Source organism: Lepidochelys kempii, chromosome 5 (genome assembly GCF_965140285.1).
Source record: "Lepidochelys kempii isolate rLepKem1 chromosome 5, rLepKem1.hap1, whole genome shotgun sequence".
NCBI lineage: Eukaryota > Metazoa > Chordata > Testudines > Cheloniidae > Lepidochelys > Lepidochelys kempii.
This window is the reverse complement of record NC_136384.1, coordinates 30,404,797-30,427,459: the sequence shown is the minus strand read 5'-3', so window position 1 is coordinate 30,427,459 and position 22,663 is coordinate 30,404,797. Positions and strand designations below refer to the sequence as shown.

Sequence of the window (22,663 nt, the reverse complement as noted above, 5' to 3'; positions counted from 1 at the left end):
ACTTCATGGCGCCTCTAAGAGGCGATACTTCCCCACTTGCAAGCACTGAGTCTGTGTATAGCGAGAAAACTTTTAATAAAAAGGGGAAAGGAACCTGGCATTAATTTGGGAAAACACCATAACCATGATTTGAACACATCTGACCCTGAGCAAAAGTCCCCCACCTCACCCCCCCAACCATAGTACATTGGGCAGTGTCCTTTGCCTCCATTTCTCACTTTGCAGTGTGGTAGTCCAACAAACGAATGTCCCTTTCACACGCCACTCCCCTCTCCTTTCACCGCACCCCACTCAGAGCTGCTGTCCCTGGTCAGCAAAGACCCAGAGTTCAGCGGTGTGTTCATGTGAGTTCACCTCCCACCCGGGATGTGGGGGGAAGAAACATCAAGCAATGTCTCAGGCGTCGCTGCCACCACAACTGGCTCACAGTTGCCATTCGCTCTGTGTCACTGCCTGCTGCTGCCGCTGTGCCATCATTCATTCCGCGGCGGTCATCCTTCGTGCCGCCGTTCACTCTACCCCACCGTCATCTGCGCCGGTGCCGATGGCTCTGCACCGGCCCTTTCTGCAGCCGCCTGCCTCTCTACTGTGACCTCGGTGAGTCGTCTCTTGAGGTTCCACCCAGCTCTCAGTGATTTCAGCAGCTAATGTGGGAACCTCATTGCTAGTGCAGACTAGGCAGGTGCTTCCGCAAAAACGTTGTCTGAGGCCTTAGACCTAATTATCGGTGATTTCAGCTCTAGTGATCACTTAACAAAACAAAAGACTCTCGATGGAGCCTAATCAGCTCTCTCTCTGAACAGTAGAGAGGGGCAGGTCAGATAGTGTCTATGACTCTTAGGTAGAGCCCACAAGACCAGGCAGAAACACCTGTCCCCACCCTCTCTGTCTCCACTGGGCTCTGGCATCCGAACCCCCTGCTTAGTGAGTTCAGTTGAGGGTGACCCCCTCAGTCAGGACAAGCTAAGTACAGTTCTGCTTCCCTTTACTCATGCAATAAGGATAACAACATTTCATTACACCTGGTTGAGAACAGCTGCTCTAGAGGGTTCTCGCACGGATGCTGATACATATAAAAGGTGGAGCACAGATCGTGAATTGGATACAAGTAAATTATTGCGGAGGGTTCTACACATAAGCCTTTGCATTTTTAATACAATGAGCTTCCCAGAGTCACCAATTTAATCCAATAAGGTTTAACTTATTTCAATAATGTTTGTCCAGGATATTGCAGGAAAAAACGGTTACCTACCGTTTCGTAACTATTGTTCTTCAATATGTGTTGTTTATGTCCATTCCATTCTAGGTGTGTGCACAGTTGTTGGAGATTTCTGCCTTTGCGGTATCCATAGGGCCCTCTGGAGTGGCGTTCCCATGTGGCAGTATATCAGGCACCTCCAGCCCTACACCCTCTCAGTTTCTTCTTATTGACAACTCCGACAGAGAGGCAGGAGGGCGGGTAATGCAATGGACATAAGCAACACATCTCGGAGAACAACAATTACAAAAGATAGGTAACCGTTTTTTCTTCTTCGAGTGCTTACTCATGTCGATTCCATTCTAGGTGACTCACAAGCAGTATCCACAGAGGTGGGCTCGAAGTTCACAGTTAAGCGGCTTGCAGTACTGCCCTACTGAAGCCAGCATCGTCCTGGGCCTGCTGGCTCAGTGCATAATAGGACATAAAGGTTTGGACAGATGACCAGGTGGCCACTCTACAGATGTCCTAAATAGACACATGGGCCAGAAATGCCACCGAAGAGGCCTGCACCCTGGTACAAAGGGCGGTGATGATCACCGGGGGAGGCACCTTTCCTTGATCATAGCAAAAGAGAATGCAAGCAGTGATCCAAGAAGAAATTCTTTGAGTCGATACCGGGCAACTCTTCATTCTGTCAGCCACAGCGACGAATAATTGTGTTGACTTACAGAATGGCTTGGTCCTGTCAACGTAGAAGACCAGAGTCCTCCAGACATCCAGGGCATGTAGCCTGCGCTCCTCCTCCGACTTATGCAGCTTCAGAAAGAAGACTCATAAGTAAATGTCCTAGCTCAAATGAAACTGAGACTACTTTGGGAAGAAAAGCCAGGTGTGGCCTTAGCTGGAACTTGTTCTTATAGAAGACCATGTACAGCGGCTTTGAGGTGAGTGCCCGAAGTCACCATGACCAGGAATCTGACTTTCCAAGAGAGGAAAAGGAGAGAGCAGGAAGCCAGAGGCTTGAAGAGAGGACCTGTGAACTGCCACAGCACCAGATTCAAGTCCCACAGAGGGATGGAGTCCCTGATGTGCAGGTAGAGGTGCTCCAGGCCCTTAAGGAATCTGTCTGTGATATCCTGAGCAAAAACTAACCTGCCCTCAAACGGTGGGTAGAAGGCTGAGATGGCCACTAGATGGACCTTGACTGAATAGAGAGACAAGCTCTGGAGCTTGAGATCCAGGAGGTAGTCTAGAATATGATGCAGCGAAGTCCACTCGGAACAAACACCTTTGTCTACAATCCAGCAGGTGAACCATTTCCACTTGGCCAGGTAGGTTGCTCTGGTGGAGGGCTTCCTACTCCCCAGCAGGACTCACTGAACCTCAGCTGAGCACTGCTGTTCCTGTGCATTTAGTCACGCAACAGCCAAACCGTGAGATGTAGCGCCGTCAAGTTGGGGTGTAGAAGACTGCCGTGATTCTGGGACAACAGGTCCGACCTGAGCGGTAGCTGGAACACAGTTGTCACCGAGGAGCCCAGCTGCGTGCTGAACCAGTGTTGGCGTGGCCAAGCCGGCGTTATGAGGATGACCCTGACCCTGTCCTGTTTGATCTTCGTGCGGACCCTGGGCAGCAACGGCACCGGAGGGAAGGTGTACATCAGAGCCCCCAACCACAGGAGCAGAAAGGCGTCTGACAGGGATTCTCTGTCCATGCCACCAATCGAGCAGAAGATGTGGCATTTTCTGTTCTGCTTGGAAGCAAACAGGTCCATCTGGGGAGTTCCTCACCTGTGGAAGATGGAACCGACCACCTCCGGATAAAGGGACCACTTGTGAGGAGACAAGAATGCCCCGCTGAGGCAATCTGCCGAAGTGTTTTTGGCCCCTGGAAGGTGAGTAGCTACGAGATGGATGTGCAGCGGACAGAAATCCCAGAGCCAGAGCACTTCCTGGCAGAGTGCAGAGGGTAGAAAGGCTTGGCAGGCTAATCGAACCGGCCTGAGGTCCCTGACGTTGATATGCAGGGAACGATCTGGACCAACAACCTTGAGTACTGAGATTGCCCACGTGTGCTCCCCATCCCCGGTTGGAGGCATCAGAGACAAGGGTCTACCGACGAGGCCGGGGCTGCGAAGGGAACGCCTTCCAGCACCGACATGGGATCCTGCCATCAGATGAGAGATGACAGTATGCTGTCCAGAATTCTGATCATCCAGTCCATCCTGTGCCGGTTGGGGACATAGACCAACGCCAGCCATGCCTGTATGGGTCTGAGGCGGAGTCGTGCATGCCGGACCAAGTAAGTACATGCTGCCAAGTGGCCCAACAGTCTCAGGAATGTGTGGATGGTGGTGAGTGGGTGGGTCCATTGGCCCGATATGAGGTCCGCTATAGCCTGGAACCAAGTCTCGGGGAGGAAGGCTCTGGCCCAACTGGAGTCAAGGACCGCTACGATGAATTCTGTGCATTGCACTGCGGTTAAGGTTGACTTTTTCTTGTTTATTATCAACCCCAGGTCGCAACAGGGGGAACAGACCAGATGGAGATGCCTCCACACCTGATCTGGGGACCGGCCCCTTATCAACCAGTCGTCGAGGTACGGATATATTTGGACTCCCCGATGTTGCAGGTAAGCGGCCACTGGCGCTATACACTTTGTGAAGACTATCGGGGCTGATGAGAGATCAAAAGACATCACTGTGAACTCGAAGAGGCGGTGGCCCAACATGAAATGGAGGAAGCGCCAGTGCCCTGGGAAGATAGAAATATGCGTTCCTTAAATCGAGGGCGGCGTACCAGTCTCCCGGATCCAGGGATGGAATGATGGAGGCCAGGGAGACCATATGAACCTTCAACTTCTTGAGAGAGTTGTTGAGGCAATGCAGGTCTAGGGTGGGTCTGAGGCCCCGCTTTGCCTTCGGAACTAGGAAGTAGAGGGAGTAGAATCCTCTTCCTTCTATGTTCCGAGGAACCTCTTCCACTGGCCCTACACACAGGAGGTTTTTGACCTCTTGAATGAGGAGTTGCTCATGAGAAGGGTCCCTGACGAGGGATGGGGAAGGGGGCTGGGAGGGATGGTTGGCTATAAATTGCAGGATGCAACCCAAAGAAACTGTATCGAACACCCAGCTGTCTGAGGTGATATGGGACCTGGCTGACTGGAAAGGCCAAAGGCAGTTGAGGAAGGAGGGGAGTGGATCCAGTACATTGGCAGGGGCATCATCTTTGAGCGCACCCTAAAAATGACTGCTTCTGGCCTCCCTGACTTCTGGGAGGATCAGGTTGGGCAGCCGAATGGGAAGAGGACAGGAAGCATCTCTGAGGCCCTTTGTCCTTGTCCTTCCGCCTGTAGGAGTCTGACTTGGGACCCCCCCCAGGACCTAGATTGTGTTGGAGGAGGAGGAGGCAGAGGCCGGAACGGCTTCCTGGGGTGTGCAAGCCCAGGGAGCAGAGAGTGGCTCGGGAGTCCTTGAGCCCTTGGAGTCTGGAGTCAGCTCAGAAAAGAGCCCCGAACCCTCAAATGGGAGGTCTTGGATAGTGGCCTGCTTTCTCCTGGGACAGCCCAGAAGCCTGCAACCAGGAGCTGCATCTCATGGCCACCACCAATGCAACCATCTGGAGAACTCCCTGGTCCACCACCGTGCCTTCGCTCACCAACGCGGTGAACTCTTGGGCATGATCCTGTGGGAGGGCCTCCGTGAACTTATTAAGGGAGTCCCACAGGTTAGAGTTATAATGTCCCAGCAGGACCTGGTAACTAGAGATCCTAAACTGTAAGCTGGCCATTGAATAAATTTTCCTGCCAAACAAGTCTAGCCTTTTGGCATCTTTACTTTTTGGTGTTCCGCTGGCATGGCCCTGTTTGTCCCTTTGATTCACCGCAGACATGACCAGCGATGATGCAGGGGCATGAGTATATAGATACTCAAAGCCCTTTGCAGGGACACAGTACTTCTTTTCTGCTTTCTTTGACATAGGCAGAATAGAAGAGGGGGTTTGCCACAAAGATTTGGCTATCCTGAGCACCCCTGGGTTGACAGGCAATGCAATGCTTGCCGGTGTGGTGGCTGAGATGACATTGAAGAGTTGTCGGCCTCCTCAGCAACCTCCTGGATCTGCAGGCCAAGGTTTTCAGCCACCCGTTTAAGGAGGGCCTGGTGCTCCTTAAAATCATTCAGGGGACTGCTGGTGTGGGCCACCTGAGGGAATGTGTTATCCCCTTCCTTGTCAGGGGAGGGCTCCCTCGGTGCCGGAGTACGGTGCGCAGGCTAGGCCTCCTCCTTGGTGCCGTGTTCTGACTGCAGTACTGGCGGTGCCCTGGCCGGTTTGTCATATGTGGCATGGAAGTACTGGACAGGTATCACCGGCACCCCCAACAGGTACCAGTATGGCCACTTTGGGGGGCCACTGTCCCTGCTGCATCAGCACCATGGCTGGTGCTGCCCCAGTCTCCCGCGTTGTTGGGAAGTCGCCCCTTCTTGGCAAGGGGCTGAAATCACAGTCCGACCCTGACCACTGTCCCTCCAGTGACCACAGCAGGGCTGTTGCGGCCTGGGTTTTCCTACTGACCCTGGTAGGTGATTGGCAGGGAGACTGGGAGTAGCACCGCCTGCCAGAGGAATGGTACTGGGGCGAGCGCATACTAGGCCGAAATCCTGAACAACCCCTCCGGGACAGTGACCAACAAGGAGACCTTCTGGGAGAGCGTGACCAGCGTCTGGTGACCTATGACTAGACGGTCGCAAGTACCAATGGTACAGGGAGCGGTGCCACGAGTCTGGAGTCCCTCACCTAGTAGGAGGGGATCTTAACGGAGACCTAGGCCTTCTGGCTGGGGAACTAGGTTGCGGTGCTGGGGTCTGAGGTTGCAGCGACGGGGACTTGCACCTGCAGTCCGTGACCTGGGGTGTTCCGCCAGTCTATGTTACTACAGAAGCCCGGTGGTTTTCCCCTTCGGTGCTGCAAGCTTAGCCATTTTGGTCACCTGGCCTGGCACCTGCCATGCCAATTGGCCTTGCTCTTTAGCCGCCGGAACCACTTCGGGCACTGAAGGCCCCACAAGTGGCTTGGAGCCCTTGCCCCTGCCTAGGGTGGGGTGCAGGTCCCTGGCCAGGCTGGGGGGTCCGATCTCAGTGGTACCCCTGTGAAGCACCGTAGCAGATGCATGGCCTGACGTAGGTCCTTTGCCTGAAGCCCCTCTGTCCTTCAGTGCCAAGGGGCTTTGCTTCTTCTTCCTCTTCTTTGGTGCCGGCAAGATGGAACGGTGCTGGGCCGAGTCAAACTAGGACTCCACTGACTAACTAACACTGTAGACTAACTACAATGAAACTATGTATAATAACAACAAAATGAAGTCTATGGAAAAACCGCTACTCCTCTTGCGAAGCAAGGCAAGGTGCTCCAACTAACCATCATGGGCGGTCAGAAGGAACTGAGAGGGCACAGGGCTGGCGGCGGCTGATATACTGCCGCATGGGAGTGCCATTCCAGAGGGCACCACAGCCGGCCCTACGGATATCGCTAAGGAAGAAATCTCCGACAACTGTGCACATGGGTGCACACACACCTAAAATGGAATCAACATAAGCAAGCACTAGAAGAAGAAATTGCCATATCTGTCACACCCAGTTTGAAAACTTTGGTCATTGTTTTTTTAATTTCACAGCATGTAAAGTGCATGTTGTATAACGAAAATGGAGCGATTTCTCCACAGATATATTTTAAAACTGTAAATATGGAAGAACACACAAGATGGCCAAATACAGCACAGGCTTTTGGTGCCACAGAGATCTTTAGGTTTCAGAGTAGCAGCCGTGTTAGTCTGTATTCGCAAAAAGAAAAGGAGTACTTGTGGCACCTTAGAGACTAACAAATTTATTTGAGCATAAGCTTTTTGTGAGCTCACGAAAGCTCATGCTCAAATAAATTTGTTAGTCTCTAAGGTGCCACAAGTACTCCTTTTCTTTTAGAGATCTTTAGGAGGTCACTGGTGATTGGCTCCCCTCCTTCAGAGATCACAGGTCTGAAGGCTAACTTCACAAGTGTCCCTCATTACAATCTCTAAAGATAGCAGGATCCTGGAGGTATTTCCCAGACAGCAAGAGATTAAGATTTAGCTATCTGATCCCTATCGAATGGACTTCTTTCTACTACTGCAGAAGTTGTTCCTCTATTTACTGTGAACTAAATTAGGAATTGAACTGAACTCCAAATAGGAGTTTTTGATGGGATTAATAAGAAAACACTGGTTCCACTTTCCAAATTCAGCATTCCAGATTTGAAAAGAAAATACTGATGTCTTAGTTTGTTTCTATTTTTGAAGGCCTAGCTTTGACAGAAGGCGACAGCGCACTAGCAGAGGTACCAGATCTGCTGAAAGCACCACAAAACCTCTCTGGTGTTACTGCACAGCATGTTCTTCTAAGCAGAGGGAAAGTATTTTAAGCAGCCCAATTTTGCTCTTTTTCTTGTGTTATATTGGTTCAGTTCATGGTTGAAGTAGCCAGAACAAGCCACATAAACTTCCTGTTGCTGAATGTTTGTCCTCAAACTTTGCTAAGCACGTTGTTTAAATCCGAAAAATGCAAGCAACAGGAAACACCTCGGGGCCCGTTGGGATGCTCCAAGGTAACATCCCAAATGCAAGAGATGAAACGAGGGGGTAGGGAGACAGTTTGGTGGGCACAACTTCAGCCTTTGAGCTCAGATTGCTTTACATTGCCAACCCAAGTAGGAGAAAATATTTACAATGTCCTGAGTGCAGCTGGAAGAGCCTACAGCAATAACTAAACTAGCTCTTTTGCGCAGGTCCACATGCTGCCAACTTAACTACATCCCAGAATAAGTACTGCTTTTACATTTAGCACAGAGCTATCACTCTGTAACTCAATGTTTGCTGAGACACAGATGAGGCCCTGTAATTTAAAAAATCCAAAACCAAACCATCATTGGCTTTCCTCGTACATAAGGTTAATATACACAGCGGACATGCCTAATGGGTAATGCAATTTAAGACAATAGCATAGAGCTTTTAAAAACACGAACCTTTATCCATACTATAGGTGTGTCATGCCAGGTGAATATAAGAATTAATTAGACTGTTGTGACCTGGGAGATAAGCCTCTTATAGCAGATTGATCACATGCTCTATTCTCATTTCTTGTTCAGTAATTCGTGTAAGTCTACTTGGTCAACACAATGTTTGTGCCATATTAATTTATAATAATGTACGTCATGTGCACTGCATTATAGCATTCACTCTCCTGTTATATAATTGAACATATGTTTGCAATTCTGACAGACTCAGGTATCAGGTTTATAACAACATTTATGCAACTATGGGCCAGAATGTACCATTAATTTTTAAGCAGAACTTCCCATGGTCTCACAGCACCTGGCACAATGGTGGCCTTGATCCCTGGCTGGGGCCCTCTGGGTGCTACCACACTACAAGATAGCAACACTATCTTTTTGCTAAAAACCTAATAGCATGACTATGCCCCTTAGAATCAAAGAATAACAAAAAAAATGGAGTTGGAATTCCTCTGCCCTGTCCATGCAGGAGTGATCTTTACAGCCGATTAACTAATGCTTTTCCCAGTCAAGTTGTAAACCTCCTAGAACAACTATGCTTAGTCATATACACAGACCCTAACATCAAACAACAGTTCTCTGATTCATACCCAAACACTGAGTCAAATCAAAGCAGTCTGCTAGCCCCTTAGGGTATGTCTACACTGCAATTAAAAACCCACAGCTGGCTCCTGCCAGCTGACTTGGGCTTGGGCTAACTGCGACTGTGGTGTAGACATTTTGGCTTGGGCTGGAACCCAGACTCCAGGACCCTGCAAAGTTGGTGGGTCCCAGAGCTCAGCCTGTAACCTGAGCCTGAACATTGCAGTATCGACACACCCTCAATGTGCACATGTACCATACATTAACAAGTACACCTCTACCCCCGATATAACGCTGTCCTCGGGAGCCAAAAAATCTTACCGCGTTATAGGTGAAACTGCCTTATATCTAACTTGCTTTGATCCACTGGAGCGTGCAGCCCCCTCCCCCCGAGCACTGCTTTACCTCGTTATATCCGAATTCATGTTATATCGGGGTAGAGGTGTACCACAAGCACACATCAGGGCACAGGAAAACCTTACATTTGGGGGAGAGGATGGGAAGACACTTTTTTTTTAAAATAAGTCTATAGACATGATTTTGTGACTATTGCATATTAATTGACTCTAGGCCAAATTCTGCTGCTGGATGTAAACAAATGGCCTTCAATGACGTCTGGCTTTGTCCAGAATTGCTGAATTAGCACCATTCACAAGTGCTGAATTAGACACTGTACTGAGCAACATCAAACTCAGAATGGCAGCAAGATATGACAACATTTTACCAGAATTTCTGAACCACCTTGGAAACAATGTCCATCAATGGTTATCCAAATTCCTGATTTAAGTTGTCAATGAGGGTGACCTGCCAAGGATCTGGAGAATGTCAAAAAAAGTGATTGCCCTTTTAAAACTTGGAAAGGACCCATACAATGAGGCAAGCTACTGACCAATCTCTCTGCTGTGTGTCGTCTTCAAAGTCCTGGAGCAGCTTATCCACCAGCTGTGACTAAGACAGTTTTGAGCATCTTCCACCTCCACAACACAAGTGCTAAACATGAGTTAGACACCTTCCTCAAAGGAAAATGACTAAAACATGAGGCAAAACCGGTCTACATTTGGTGTACCACTAAATCGCTCTTTGACTTACCTTACTACAATTGTCTAAAAAAGACTGCTGCCAAAAGTCAGGACCAGGAATAATCTAATCAGCAAATCAGCTGGTTCGACATGGGGCACAGGCTGGGATCATTATTTGTTGTTGTTGTTGTTGTAGAGAACTTTTTTATCCCTGCAGAGTATGTTCCTCAGCACTTGTTCCATGTATGCGGCTTCCATTGGTGTCAATGGCACTTCTGCCTACAGATAGGGATATTCACACTGTACAAAGAGAACAGAAGGCCTTGTGGCACCTTAGAGACTAACAAATTTATTTGAGCATAAACTTTCGTGGGCTACAGCCCACTTCATCAGATGCATAGAATGGAACATATAGTAAGAAGATTATATATATATATATACACATACACACACGGAGAACATGAAAAGGTGGAAGTTGCCACACCAACTCTAAGAGGCTAATTAATTAAGATGAGCTATTACTAGCAGGAGAAAAAAAACTTTTGTATTGATAATCAAGAGGGCCCATTTCAGACAGTTGACAAGAAGTTGTGAGGATACTTAACATGGGGAAATAGATTCAATTTGTGTAATGATCCAGCCACTCCCAGTCTCTATTCAAGCCCAAGTTAATGGTATCTAGTTTGCAAATTAATTCCAGTTCAGCAGTTTCTTGTTGCAGTCTGTTTTGAAGGTTTTCTGTTGCAAAACTGCCACCTTTAAGTCTGTTACTGAGTGACCAGAGAGGCTGAAGTGTTCTCCTACTGGTTTTTGAATGTTATGGATTCCTTATGTCTGATTTGTGTCCATTTATTCTTTTACGTAGAGATTGTCCGGTTTGGCCAATGTACATGGCAGAGGGGCATTGCTGGCACATGATGGCATATATCACATTGGTAGATGTGCAGGTAAACGAGCCCCTGATGGTGTGGCTGATGTGATTAGGTCCTATGAGGGTGTCACTTGAATAGATACGTGGACAGAATTGGCATTGGGCTTTGTTGCAAGGATAGGTTCCTGGGTTAGTGTTTTTGTTGTGTGGTCGCTGGTGAGTATTTGCTTCAGGTTGGGGGGCTGTCTGTAAGCGAGGACTGGCCTGTCTCCCAAGATCTGTGAGAGTGAGGGACTGTCTTTCAGGATAGGTTGTAGATCTTTGATGATGCGCTGGAGAGGTTTTAATTGGGGGCTGAAGGTACAGAGAACCAAACAGCGCAAGGACTATGCACCACACATAAGACCTATTTAAGGGCTAAAGTGGTGTACTGGTCGTGTTCTGACTCTCTACAGACATGGTGAATTTAATTCAGATTGGATGCAGATTATGTAAAAGCTGGAAAGGGTAATTTTGCCCGTATTGATTTGTGTGCTCTTTCACGCCAATTTTCAAGAAACAAGTATGTAGTCAGAAAACTAATCAAAATCAAAGAAAACTGAGCTTTCTTTTGTGACTTGTTTTTATCCACTTGTACGCAGCTGTGAAAATACTAAGAAAAATAGCCATTATTTTGTCTAGACTTCATATAGCAATTATTAAAACCTCAAGTGATCTCTCTTTGACAATCTTTTAATCTCTGGATGTTGTTGGCAGGATCTGCTTTAAAGCAGCCTGTAACATTAATCCTGGCTTTCACTGATGTAACTCAAGGAAATTCAACATTGTGATTTAACAGAAAGTGAAACTACTAGTAGTGTATTGAATATTCTGATGCAGACCTCTCAGGATAAACAGAATTGCCCTTTGCAAACACAGTGCATGGAGTGGAGAGTGGCCACATGGCCAAGGAGATCTGTTAGCCAGTCTCTCCCATATAGGGGGCATGCAGACAGACTGCTGTCCTGAAGATGCAGTAGTGATCATGGGGTGGCTTCCCTGCTGCTTCATGGCTTGGAGGAAGATGATTCCTTTTTCCATTGGTCCCACAGAGATCCCTATGCATAGTCTGGCTATGTGTATTGTGCCCTGGGCTCCAAAACTGGCTTTGGCCTGCTGTAATTGGAGAGGACCCACCCCATCTTTCACTATCCAATGCAACCCAGATCACTAAAAATATAAAATGATGGTTTTCCTAATTCAGGAAGCGGCAAATCCTAAACATTTGGCATGCATGTCAGAAAGAAATGTCTTAATAAGCAGATTCATTAGTCCACTTACCTATGATTTGTTTTGCAAAGAATTTATCCAAGAATAAGATGGATGACGCTAACGGAGGATTAGCAGAGTACCTGGCTTTGGCTAATCTCTGTGTCCTTGAATTGGAGCCTCTCAGTGGGAATTTTCTGGTTTTATCTCCTGATAGTTACTCTGATCTTGTGTATTTTTCACAGCATATGTCATATGTACAGTACATGACTGTCTTGTTTATTAGTTCATAGCATGCTCAATGGGAGTCACTCCTTCCTGGAAAAATTGGAAAAGGAGCACAGTCCATCTCCGTGCCTCATCAATCCATGGCTGAAAAGAAAACCCACTGGGCTGTTAATAGCCTCCATAAATTAGAGCAGCCTTCAGACTGTCCTAACTCATGCTGGGACCCACTCTGGCACCTGGACAACCTAGAATTAGGGGAACAATAAGAACATCTTTGTGCCATCCCTTCTGAGCTGTGCCAAGTAGTATGAAGATGAATTAATCGCTGGACTGGAAGTTGGTGGTTGCCAAGGGACCAGTAATATTACATTCAATATGGGCAAACAGAAGACAGTTCCAATCAGAGGTGGGCGGGGGGGGGGGGAGTGCAATGGGCAAGAGAGCTAATTTCTTATTGTGAAAATGAGTGAAGTTGATTGGGAGGAATAGTTTAGAGTGAAAAATGTGAATGAAAAATGGGAGTTCCTTAAGAAGAGTTTATTAGATGGCCAAAAAGCCATGATTCCACATTCAAGAAATAGGATGTCTTTGGCTAAAATCCCATCCTGGTTCACTGGTGAAGTGAAGGTAGCAATTAGAAATAAAAAAGCAATATACGTCAAATGGAAAAAAGTAGAAATAGATAGAAATCAATATAAATTAGAAGTTATTAAGTGTATAAAATTGATAAGGGATGCTAAAGACATCAAGGGGAAAATCCATGGTTGGCAGGGTTCTGAACAATAAAAAGGATTTTTTAAAGTATATTGGGGTGCAAATCCTAGCATGATATAGATCCATTACTAGATGGAGATAGTAAAATTGATAATAATGATGCAGAAAAGACAGAAGTGTTCAGTAAATGTTTCTGTTCTGTATTTGGAAAGAAGCAGGAGGATGTACTCTTATCACATGAAGATGAAATACTTTCCAATCCATTAATAACCAAGGAGGAGGTTAAACAACATCTACTAGGATAAACATTTTTAAAATCAGGATGCCGGGATAAGTTGAACCCAAGAGTCCTAAAACAGTTGGCTGATAAGTTCTCTAGCCGGCTGATATTAATAGTTTATAGATCTTGGAATACCAGGGAAATTCCAGAAGACTGGAAGAGTGCTAATATTGTGTCAATATTCTAAAACAAGTGGAATAACCAGGGCAGTTAGCCTGACATCATTCCTAGGCAAAATAATGGAAAAGAGGATATAAGAGTCAATTAATGAAAAATTAAAGGATAGAAATATAATAAATCCAGTCAACATAGGGAAACTAGGTCTTGTCAAACAAACCTGATTTCATTCTTTGAGGAAATTACAAGTTTGGTTCATTAAGGTAATTGTGCAGATGTAATGGAAACTGCAGCCAGACAAATTCAAATTAGAAATAGGGCACACATTTTTTTGGAACAAGCTAGCAAAGGAAAGGATGGATTCCCCATCCTAGATGTCTTCAGATCAAGAAGGGCTGCCTTTCTGGAAAATATGTGCTTGGCAAATACGAGTTATGCTTTAGTCAAAGACAAATTATTGGGTTCAGTACAGGGGGAACTGTGAGATTTAACAATCTGTGATATACAGGTGTTCAGACTAAATGATCCAATGGTCTTGTCTGGCCTTATACTCTATGAATCTACCAAAAAAAAAAAAAAAAAAAAAGACCAACAATTCACAATGCTCCTTGGTTGCAGCCAGGACCAGGCCCTTCATTTTTAGAAGGATGTATTCTGTTCCCTAGATTGTTTTTCTTGCCACTGATATTTTAATAACACAATTAATAGCAAACCTAGACAAATGAGAAGCCCCTTCAGTAAACCAAGTATCATCACCACTGGACAAAGGGCCCCTCTTGATCTCACTGAAGACAGTGGGAAATTTGTTTAAGCGATTTGCTGGACCAGGGCCAGACTGCTCAGCACCTTGCAGGATTGAATCCTCAATAAGATTCATTTTTAGATCTTGTGTTAGGAGCCTGTGTGTTAGCAGAAGGACAGAAGCTCTATCCCTGCTCACTTCTGTGGATTTGGGGTGGCTAAGGTGTTAACTGAAGTCCTATCTGACCACAGATCCTTTAAAATCTTACCAAACTGGTCCAGTGCAATTTGGCTCACACACTATTCCCACTGGCCTTCCATCTAAAGATGAACTTATCAGGGGCTGTGTGACAGTTTGTATTTTTATGTTCACCCTGTTTATAAGACAAAGTATGCCTTATGAGGTATCATCTGAAAACTCATAATTTGCTGGTCATTATTGTCCTGGTAAAATATGTGTGGCAACTTTGTATGTAAAGTTATAAGATTCTACTGTAGGACTTTACTGAGACATATTCCAAGTTTAGAAAAGCAGGCTCAGACCAGTTCCTCAGAGACAAGGTAAACTGATGCCTCAACCAAGTGTCAACAAAATCAAATGGACTATCACCTGTTTAAGCGACCATTCTTTGGCAGGAAAAGCATTCTTTGGCAATGGAACAGCTGGAAATTCCTGTACAAATAGACTCTCCGTCTCCTGAACCTCAACTGCAGATGATTTTCAAAGAAGAAAATAACTATAAAAATTGAGAACAGAGGACACAATAATCTCTCCCTTCATCTCTACTCATGGCATCAATGACACTTGAAAGACAAAGGAAGTATCACTGGACTGAAGGGTGGTCCTGGCTGAAAGATTCAGCCAGTAAGACTGCTAGAACATGTGGTGAGAGATCCTCTGCTTTGAATTCACTTTAGCTTGTTAAATTAGCTATTAGTTGCATTTTTGTCTTTTATTTTATTGTAACCAAATACTGATTTTATGCCTCATTACTTGTAATTACTTAAAATCTATCTTTCTGTAGTTATTAAACATATTTTATTGTTTTACATAAGCCAGAGTATGTTTGGACTGAAGTGTTTGGGGAACTCCATTTGCAATAACAAGGTTTGTGAATATCATTTTCTATTAATGAAATGATGCACTTTATATGAGCTTGCATTGCCCGGGAGGGCACTGGGCACTACAAGACACACATTTCTGGGGGAAAGTCTGGGGCTGAGAATTTGCTGGTGTTACTCTGCAGTGTAATTCAAGGGTGGCAGGCTGGCTGCCTGAAGCACTCTTGCAATCTAGCTAGGGGTAATTTAATGGAACATGCTGGGAGCTGTGTGTGAACAGGCCAGGAGTGGTTGCTCTCATAGCAAAGCAATGTAAAAGGTACCCCAGGTTGGAGAACAGTCCAGCTTGTACTCTGGGTAAGGTCACAGGCTGCCATCCCCGGTGAGATTTGCTTAGGTCTTCCTCATCATGTTTGCTCCCAATTTAATTTTTGTATCAACTTTATATAACAGAGGCATACACTTTTAAAGCACCCTCCTTGCTCCAAACATATTCAAGCATGGCAAAAGGCCTGTCTGAAACAACTGATAGGCTGGTGCAGTGTATAAAGAATTGGTTAGTGTCTCTTTAAATAGTTTGTGAGCCTTCTAGTGGCCCTCACTATGTTTCAGAAGCCACACAAACCCTGCCAGAGAAGCAGTGTGTATACATAGGTTGTCCTTGTATAGTATATATACTTAGTAATCTGTTCATATAACATATGTTGTGTAAAGAGCAGAAGACACAACAGTGGGCATAAAAGTCTAATCTTCTTAAATGATCTGCCCATCCTTCCAAAAAAGAAAAATACTTCCTCCTTAATTAATGTGAATTAGTGAGAGGATATATTAAAACTAATCTGCTTCTCAAAATCCCTTTTGCTTTTTAAATGGTAGAAGTGTGCTGAAATCAGTCAGCTGCTGATATGACAAAGGGCAGCAGTGGCATAAAGTTCTCCATATATTAAGTTGCACAGTGATGTTAGACTCTGACATCACATAAAGGACAAACCCTTCTTCAAAACTTCTTTCTCTCGTCTGGAAACAGGGACGGCATTTGTCTTATTTAGTAAAACTCTGACTGCAGTGGAGGCCACTCAAGGTAGAGTCAGATATTGTCTGATCTTTACTGATTTCTGGCAAATTGGCTCTGAGCTTTCATGGAAGATTGAAAGTAGACTGGGTCATACAGGGTCACAGGGCCATCAGGGAAAATAAATGGAGATCTCTGAGGTGGGTGTTAGACCAACTCATTGCTGGTGAGGAAGCATTACACATGAGTTTAAACAAGCCATTGGAGCCCTAACAGTGTTACAAACAGATGAAATTCCATCGGTAGGAAATGACTGGCAGCTCTTTAAGATCACTTTAAACACAGGATAAACACTGGTTTTAATTGCTTTTCCTGCCTAACTTCAGATATCACTACTATCAGACCTTTCTGAGTCATTTTGATGGCCATGGGGGTTGGAAGGCAGATAAAATTGCACCATCCTTGGTTTGCACAGATTATCCACTGAAGACTCAAACTTTTGACTAGGACTCTATTCTCTAAGTGAAACGTATAGGGAAACTAGTCACATTCTTTACATGAGTGTTCAGTTTGAGGATACTTGATGCAAAAAAATTTAAATAGTTTTAAATAACTATGTGGTGAAGACCCTAAGGTCCCAGCCAACCCAAACGTTATTTCAGCTCTGTGAGCTGAGTAGGCTGCAGAAGCTTGCAGACACCAGTGCCAGAGCAGTACAATATGCTGTTAAAGGTCAAGATTAGAAGACAACTCCTACCTACCAGAAAATTTCAAAGCAACTTAGAGGAGAGAACACTCCAGTGACACTGTGTCACAAGACATCTCAAGCATTAGCCTGCCAAGGACGAACTGTCCATGTAGACCCTGCTGACATGTATTAACAGCTTGTTAATGTGCTTTGATCTGGTCCTCTTTGAAACAGGACTAGATCAAAGTGCATTAACAAACTGCTAATGTTACTCCTGGAGGAATTCTGTGCCAAAAAATCAAAAATTCTGCACACAAATTTGTCAAAATAACACCATATAATCACACCAGTTTCAATTATTTTGGTAATTTATTTCAAAATACCTGTCAACAAGTATGTCTTTAACAATACAGACACACACAAATTTCCCCCCAGGAGTAGAAATTTAAAAAAACTCCTATGACAACCCAGTTCCTGTTTCTCTGCCTCTACCCCCTCACAGCCCACCTGGGGAGGCCAGATACTCACCCTTCCTCCCGCACACAGCCCAGCCATGGGGCGCTCCCTGGCATAGACACTCACACCCCCGCATCCCCAGAGCCCAGCCATGGGGCCCTCCCTGGCCCAGACACTTACATCCTCTACCCCACAAAGGCCAGCTGCATGCTCCTGCTGGCCCAGACAGGTTGCTGAATCTGCATTTTTTGCCAAAAAAGTTTCAGTCAAAAAATTTCATTGAGATCTAGTTATGAACAAATTAAATCCCACTTTGAGGATTTACATGGTACATAGACCCTTGTGTGGGTCGTCTACCTGAGGGTGAATTTCATACATTGTACACAACAGTATACCCACCCTGGAAAACTACAGATATACTCTGATGAGTGCCTGAAGACAATGGATCAGCCAGGGTGTACATACACATTTGAATCTGCTGGCTACCCTGCTGCCATTCATACATTGACTGTATCACCGCATTGCAGTTTAATTTCCCTGTGTAGCATAAATTCTCAGTACTTTTCTTGTCTTGATTTTCAAAACATATTATCCTTTTCGCTTGGATAAAAATGTTTTGGCTGAAAACAATACAATGGATTATTCCACAGGAATTACCAGAAAGTCACACTATGCCTACAACCAAGATGGGACGTTAAATTCAAGCCCGATTTTCAGTTTCATCAGTTTCTCCACAAATTACCTTTCGGACTGAGATTTTTTTGGGCTTGGAATTGTTTTGTAAAGTTTGAAGAAAATCTATTTAGCCATTTCTGAGCTATTGAAGCATGAAAGATCAAAACCGTTTAAAAACAGTCAGATCAGGAGGGTGGTGGTGAGAGGCATGGAGATAAATTTGAAATTATTTGGATTTAGAACACCAGACAGTATAGTTTTACGAAGACCCAATCATTTTCATAGAAATGGCCTTTTTATACAAAGCATGCTTACGGACTCCCATATTATCTTCAACAACAATCCAAACAGGACGAAATAAGAGACATAAAATATTAAAAATCTTTAGACTAAATAGTCTTACAAAACAAATATTCTCCCCTCTGAATCAATATACAGCACACATGTAACTTGAGCAATGAAGCCCCAAGCAGGATTCTGTATTTTCTCAAAAGTCTCAGGAGAACGTTTTACTTTATAAATAGCCTACTCCAGGAGTTCAGACATCAAGGACACGCATCAGCTTCTCTACTGATGGCATTGATTTTTTCCTCCAGTTACACATAATGCAATTCCAGTAAGGCAGCTCCATTACATATGCTCTGGATCAGCAGGAAATTGAAAACCCACTCACAGGAGAAACTAAGGTTTACAATTCCCGTGGAAGCATAGCAATGGGAACACTGTGGCTCAGCAGTGTCCCTGGATCTACAGTGGATGGAGCAACCATGGCAACTGTGCACTGGTACTGGACTATTTTCTGATCCATAGAGGCAGCTATCAGTGTAATGAAAGAATTGGATTTGACATAACTTGCAGCCATCTTATGCACTTAAAACTGGAAGCAAGGATGCCACAGAGTCAGAAAATCTGGCCTTGGCTTAGGCAGACAGAACAAAAACAGCTGCACAAAGCTGCAGTATTACTAACAGGATAGATACAGTAAAAGGACAGATTCATGGGGCGGGGGTGAAAAACTGACCCTTGGTCTGGGTGCCTAAGTTGCTTTCCTGATGAGTAGAATAATAATTTTTTATTTGCTGTTACTAGGGGATTGTTAGCCTATCGGGGCCATTATGAGTTGTGTGCCTGGTTTGGAGAAAATCTATAAAGAGTTTAGTTAGACTGTACTTTGCAGAAGTTTGGATTTTTTACAAGCAAGGAGACTGGCATCAAACTCCCAAGTGGCTAGGAGAAAGGCAGGCCACTAGAATCCTTTTGCTGTCATTTGACACCACCTCAGACTTTGGGTAACTGAATGTGCTTCTAGAGCACGGGTCGGCAACCTTTCAGAAGTGGTGTGCTGCGTCTTCATTTATTCACTCTAATTGAAGGTTTCGCGTGCCAGTAATACATTTTAACGTTTTTAGAAGGTCTCTCTCTATAAGTCTATATATTATATAACTAAACTATTGTCATATGTAAAGAAAACAAGGTTTTCAACATGTTTAAGAAGCTTCATTTAAAATTAAATGAATTTAATTAGCTACTAGGCTATCCTTCCTCTCTGTTCAGTCTCTATAGCCCCTTCAGCCTTTGGACTCCATATTGCTACAGGTTGCCTGTTAGTGCTAAGCACCAAGCATGGTGATGGTTATTGTGATTTGTCCACTAATAAGTATTGGTCTGAAACCACCAACTCATTTTGTGAAGGCTTCTGATAGGCCACTGTCCACGTGGAGGTTAAAACTCCTATGGCATTGTAAAAAAAGAGTGGAGGGTATCACTGGTGGCCTAGCAAATATTTTCTCTCTAAGTGAAACAGGTTCTGATGCCCCAGGCCATGCCAGTGGCCAGGACCTGGGCAGCGTGAGTGCCACTGACAATCAGCTGACATGCCGCCTTTGGCATGCGTGCCATAGGTTGCCTATCCCTGTTCTAGAGTATTGCTAGTTTTGATATGTGCTTTGTACTCAATAGAAACAAGTGGAAGCACTCTGGTGTGTACCAGACAGGGGTGCTGTGTCCCCCACTGATTTATTTCCTGAAACGGCCTGGAAAACAGATTAGTTACCATAGCGTTGGGTTCAGATAACCCCGGGTAACACTGGAACTGAAAAAATCCTGAATATCATTTCATGTAGCACCATTCATACTAAAGATGTAGGGACTGTATGACATTGCTTTCTACTGGACTGGCTCAGACCTGCTCTATTTTCTATATTTCATGTGCGCAGTTTAGCCGACAAGTGTGATATCTGTACTCAGGGTTGACCATACACTTATTACACTATAAATTCCCAAGGTGCTTTACAAAGCAATAACATATTGGCAGTGTTGAAACTGTAGACCAAAGGTGGTAGAGGTATCATGCAACCAACAATAGCTCGCACAGTAGGGTTGCTAGGGGTCTGGTTTTCAACCAGAACTCCCGGTCAAAAAGGGACCCTGGCAGCTCCGGTTGACACCACTGACTGGGCTGTTAAACGTCCAGTTGGTGTCACAGCGGGGGCTCCCTGCCTGCCCTACCTCCACACGGCTCCCGGAAGTGCCTGCCAGGTCCTTGTGGTTGCATGGGTGGCCAGGGAGGCTCTGTGCACTGCCCTCACCCCAGTGCGAGCTCCACAGCTCCTATTGGCTGGGAACTGTGACCAATAGGAGCTGCGGGAGCAGCACGTGTGGGCACAAGGGCAGTGCATGGAGCCTCCCTGGCCACCCCTGTGCCTAGGAGCTGCGCTGCAGGGACCTGGAGGCCACTTCCTGGGAGCCACGTTAAGTGCTGCCAGGACCCTGCACCCCGAACCCCCTCCCACACCCCAACACCCTGCCCCAGCCCTGAGCCCCCTCCTCCATCCCAAACCCCTCATCCCCAGCCCCACCCAGAGCCTGCACCCCCATCCAGAGTCCTCAACCCCTGCATCCCAACCCCCTCTCCAGCCCAGAGCCCTCTCCCACACCCTGAACCCCTCATTTCTGACTCCACTTGCAGCCCGCACTCCCAGCCCAGAGCCCATACCCTTCCCCCCGCACCCCAACCCTCTGCCACAGCCAAGTGAAAGTGAGTGAGGGTGGGGGGAGAGTGAGCGATGGAGGGAGGGGGGATGGAGCGAGCAGGGGCAGGGCCTCAGAGAAGGGGTGGGGTAGGGGTGTTCAGTTTTGTGCAATTAGAAAGTTGGCAACCCTGTTACACAGGCATGGCCTGGGGCATCAGAACCTGTTTCACTTAGAGAGGAAATATTTGCTAGGCCACCAGTGATACCCTCCACTCTTTTTTTACAATGCCATAGGAGTTTTAACCTCCACGTGGACAGTGGCCTATCAGAAGCCTTCACAAAATGAGTTGGTGGTTTCAGACCAATACTTATTAGTGGACAAATCACAATAACCATCACCATGCTTGGTGCTTAGCACTAACAGGCAACCTGTAGCAATATGGAGTCCAAAGGCTGAAGGGGCTATAGAGACTGAACAGAGAGGAAGGATAGCCTAGTAGCTGAGGTGCTAGCTTGGAACCTAGGAGACCTGGACTCAATTCCCTGCTCTGACACAGACTTTCCTGTGCGACCTTGGGCAAGACATTTAGGGCCAGATTTTCAAAGGTATTTAGGTGTCTAAAGATGCAGATAGGCATCTAGTGGGATTTTCAAAAACATCTAAGCAAGTGAGGTGCCTAAGCCCCACTGACTTCAATTGGAGTCTCTCTGGGCCAGATTTGTAAAAGTATTTAGGTGCTTAAAGATACTGATTGGTACCTGGTGGGATTTTCAAATGAGCCTAGGTGCCTAACTCCCACTGATTTCAAATCAATGGGAGTTAGGTGCCTAAACACCCATTTGAAAACCTGACTAGTCCCTTAACTGCATCCTAAGGTGCCTAAATACCTTTCAAAGTCTGTCCCTCTGTGCCTCAGTTCCCCACCAGTGAAATGGGCACATCAGTACTTCCCAACCTCACAGGGGCATAGCGAGGATATATATCTTAAAAAGATTGTTAAAAGTTCCAGTACTACAGTAATGGGATCCACCTAAGTACCTTAGCTAGCTAGAACTGTTATCTCATCCCTACAGATAACGCCTCTATAGCAGGGCTGGGACACATTAAACAGGTGGTGAGGGGAAGCTTGTGCGGCTAATACCCAGGCTGTACCTCTTCTGTGATTAACAGAGGACTTCACACCCCAGGCCCTCTCTCAAGAGCTACATTTAGACATATTTAATAAAATATAATAATAAGAGATTAAAAACAAAAGTTCAGACCCTATCATGGTTAGGTATTCTGTACATTTTTAAAAGCCTACAAAACAAATACCAAAGAAGCAGTTTAATTTCAAAGGAATTCTATGTCCATGACTTGAGATTTGATTATACTTGGAAACTTTTGGGCTGGTGAAAACAAATCTGATTAGAATCTTTTTAATGTGGCAATGAAAAACACTCCCTAAAATGAGCAAACCAAGGTATAACTTGCTTTGCTCCCCAGAAGCAGCAACTAGTTTAACAATGAATAATAACTGTGCAACTTAATGTGGGTGTATGTTAAATATTTAAGTGTTCCCTGCAAGTAATGCCATGTTACCTCCAAGTTCTTTAGAGTCGCTCTTCTTGGCACTATGCAATGTACTGCTATGCTAGCCGATTGACCTGTCTGCAAACCTTCTTTAAGGAGAGTGAGGAAAGGAAATAATGAGTAATATTCA

General features: G+C 45.5%; 1 long non-coding RNA gene across 1 annotated transcript; it reads left to right on the top strand.

Annotated features, from left to right (window-relative positions):
• Positions 1-1,312: 1,312 nt before the first annotated feature.
• Positions 1,313-4,992, top strand: LOC144930584 (uncharacterized). Its single transcript, XR_013635878.1, has 3 exons — positions 1,313-1,514; positions 3,719-3,832; positions 4,556-4,992. It is a non-coding gene; the product is annotated as an uncharacterized LOC144930584 (long non-coding RNA).
• The last annotated feature ends 17,671 nt before the right edge of the window (positions 4,993-22,663 follow it).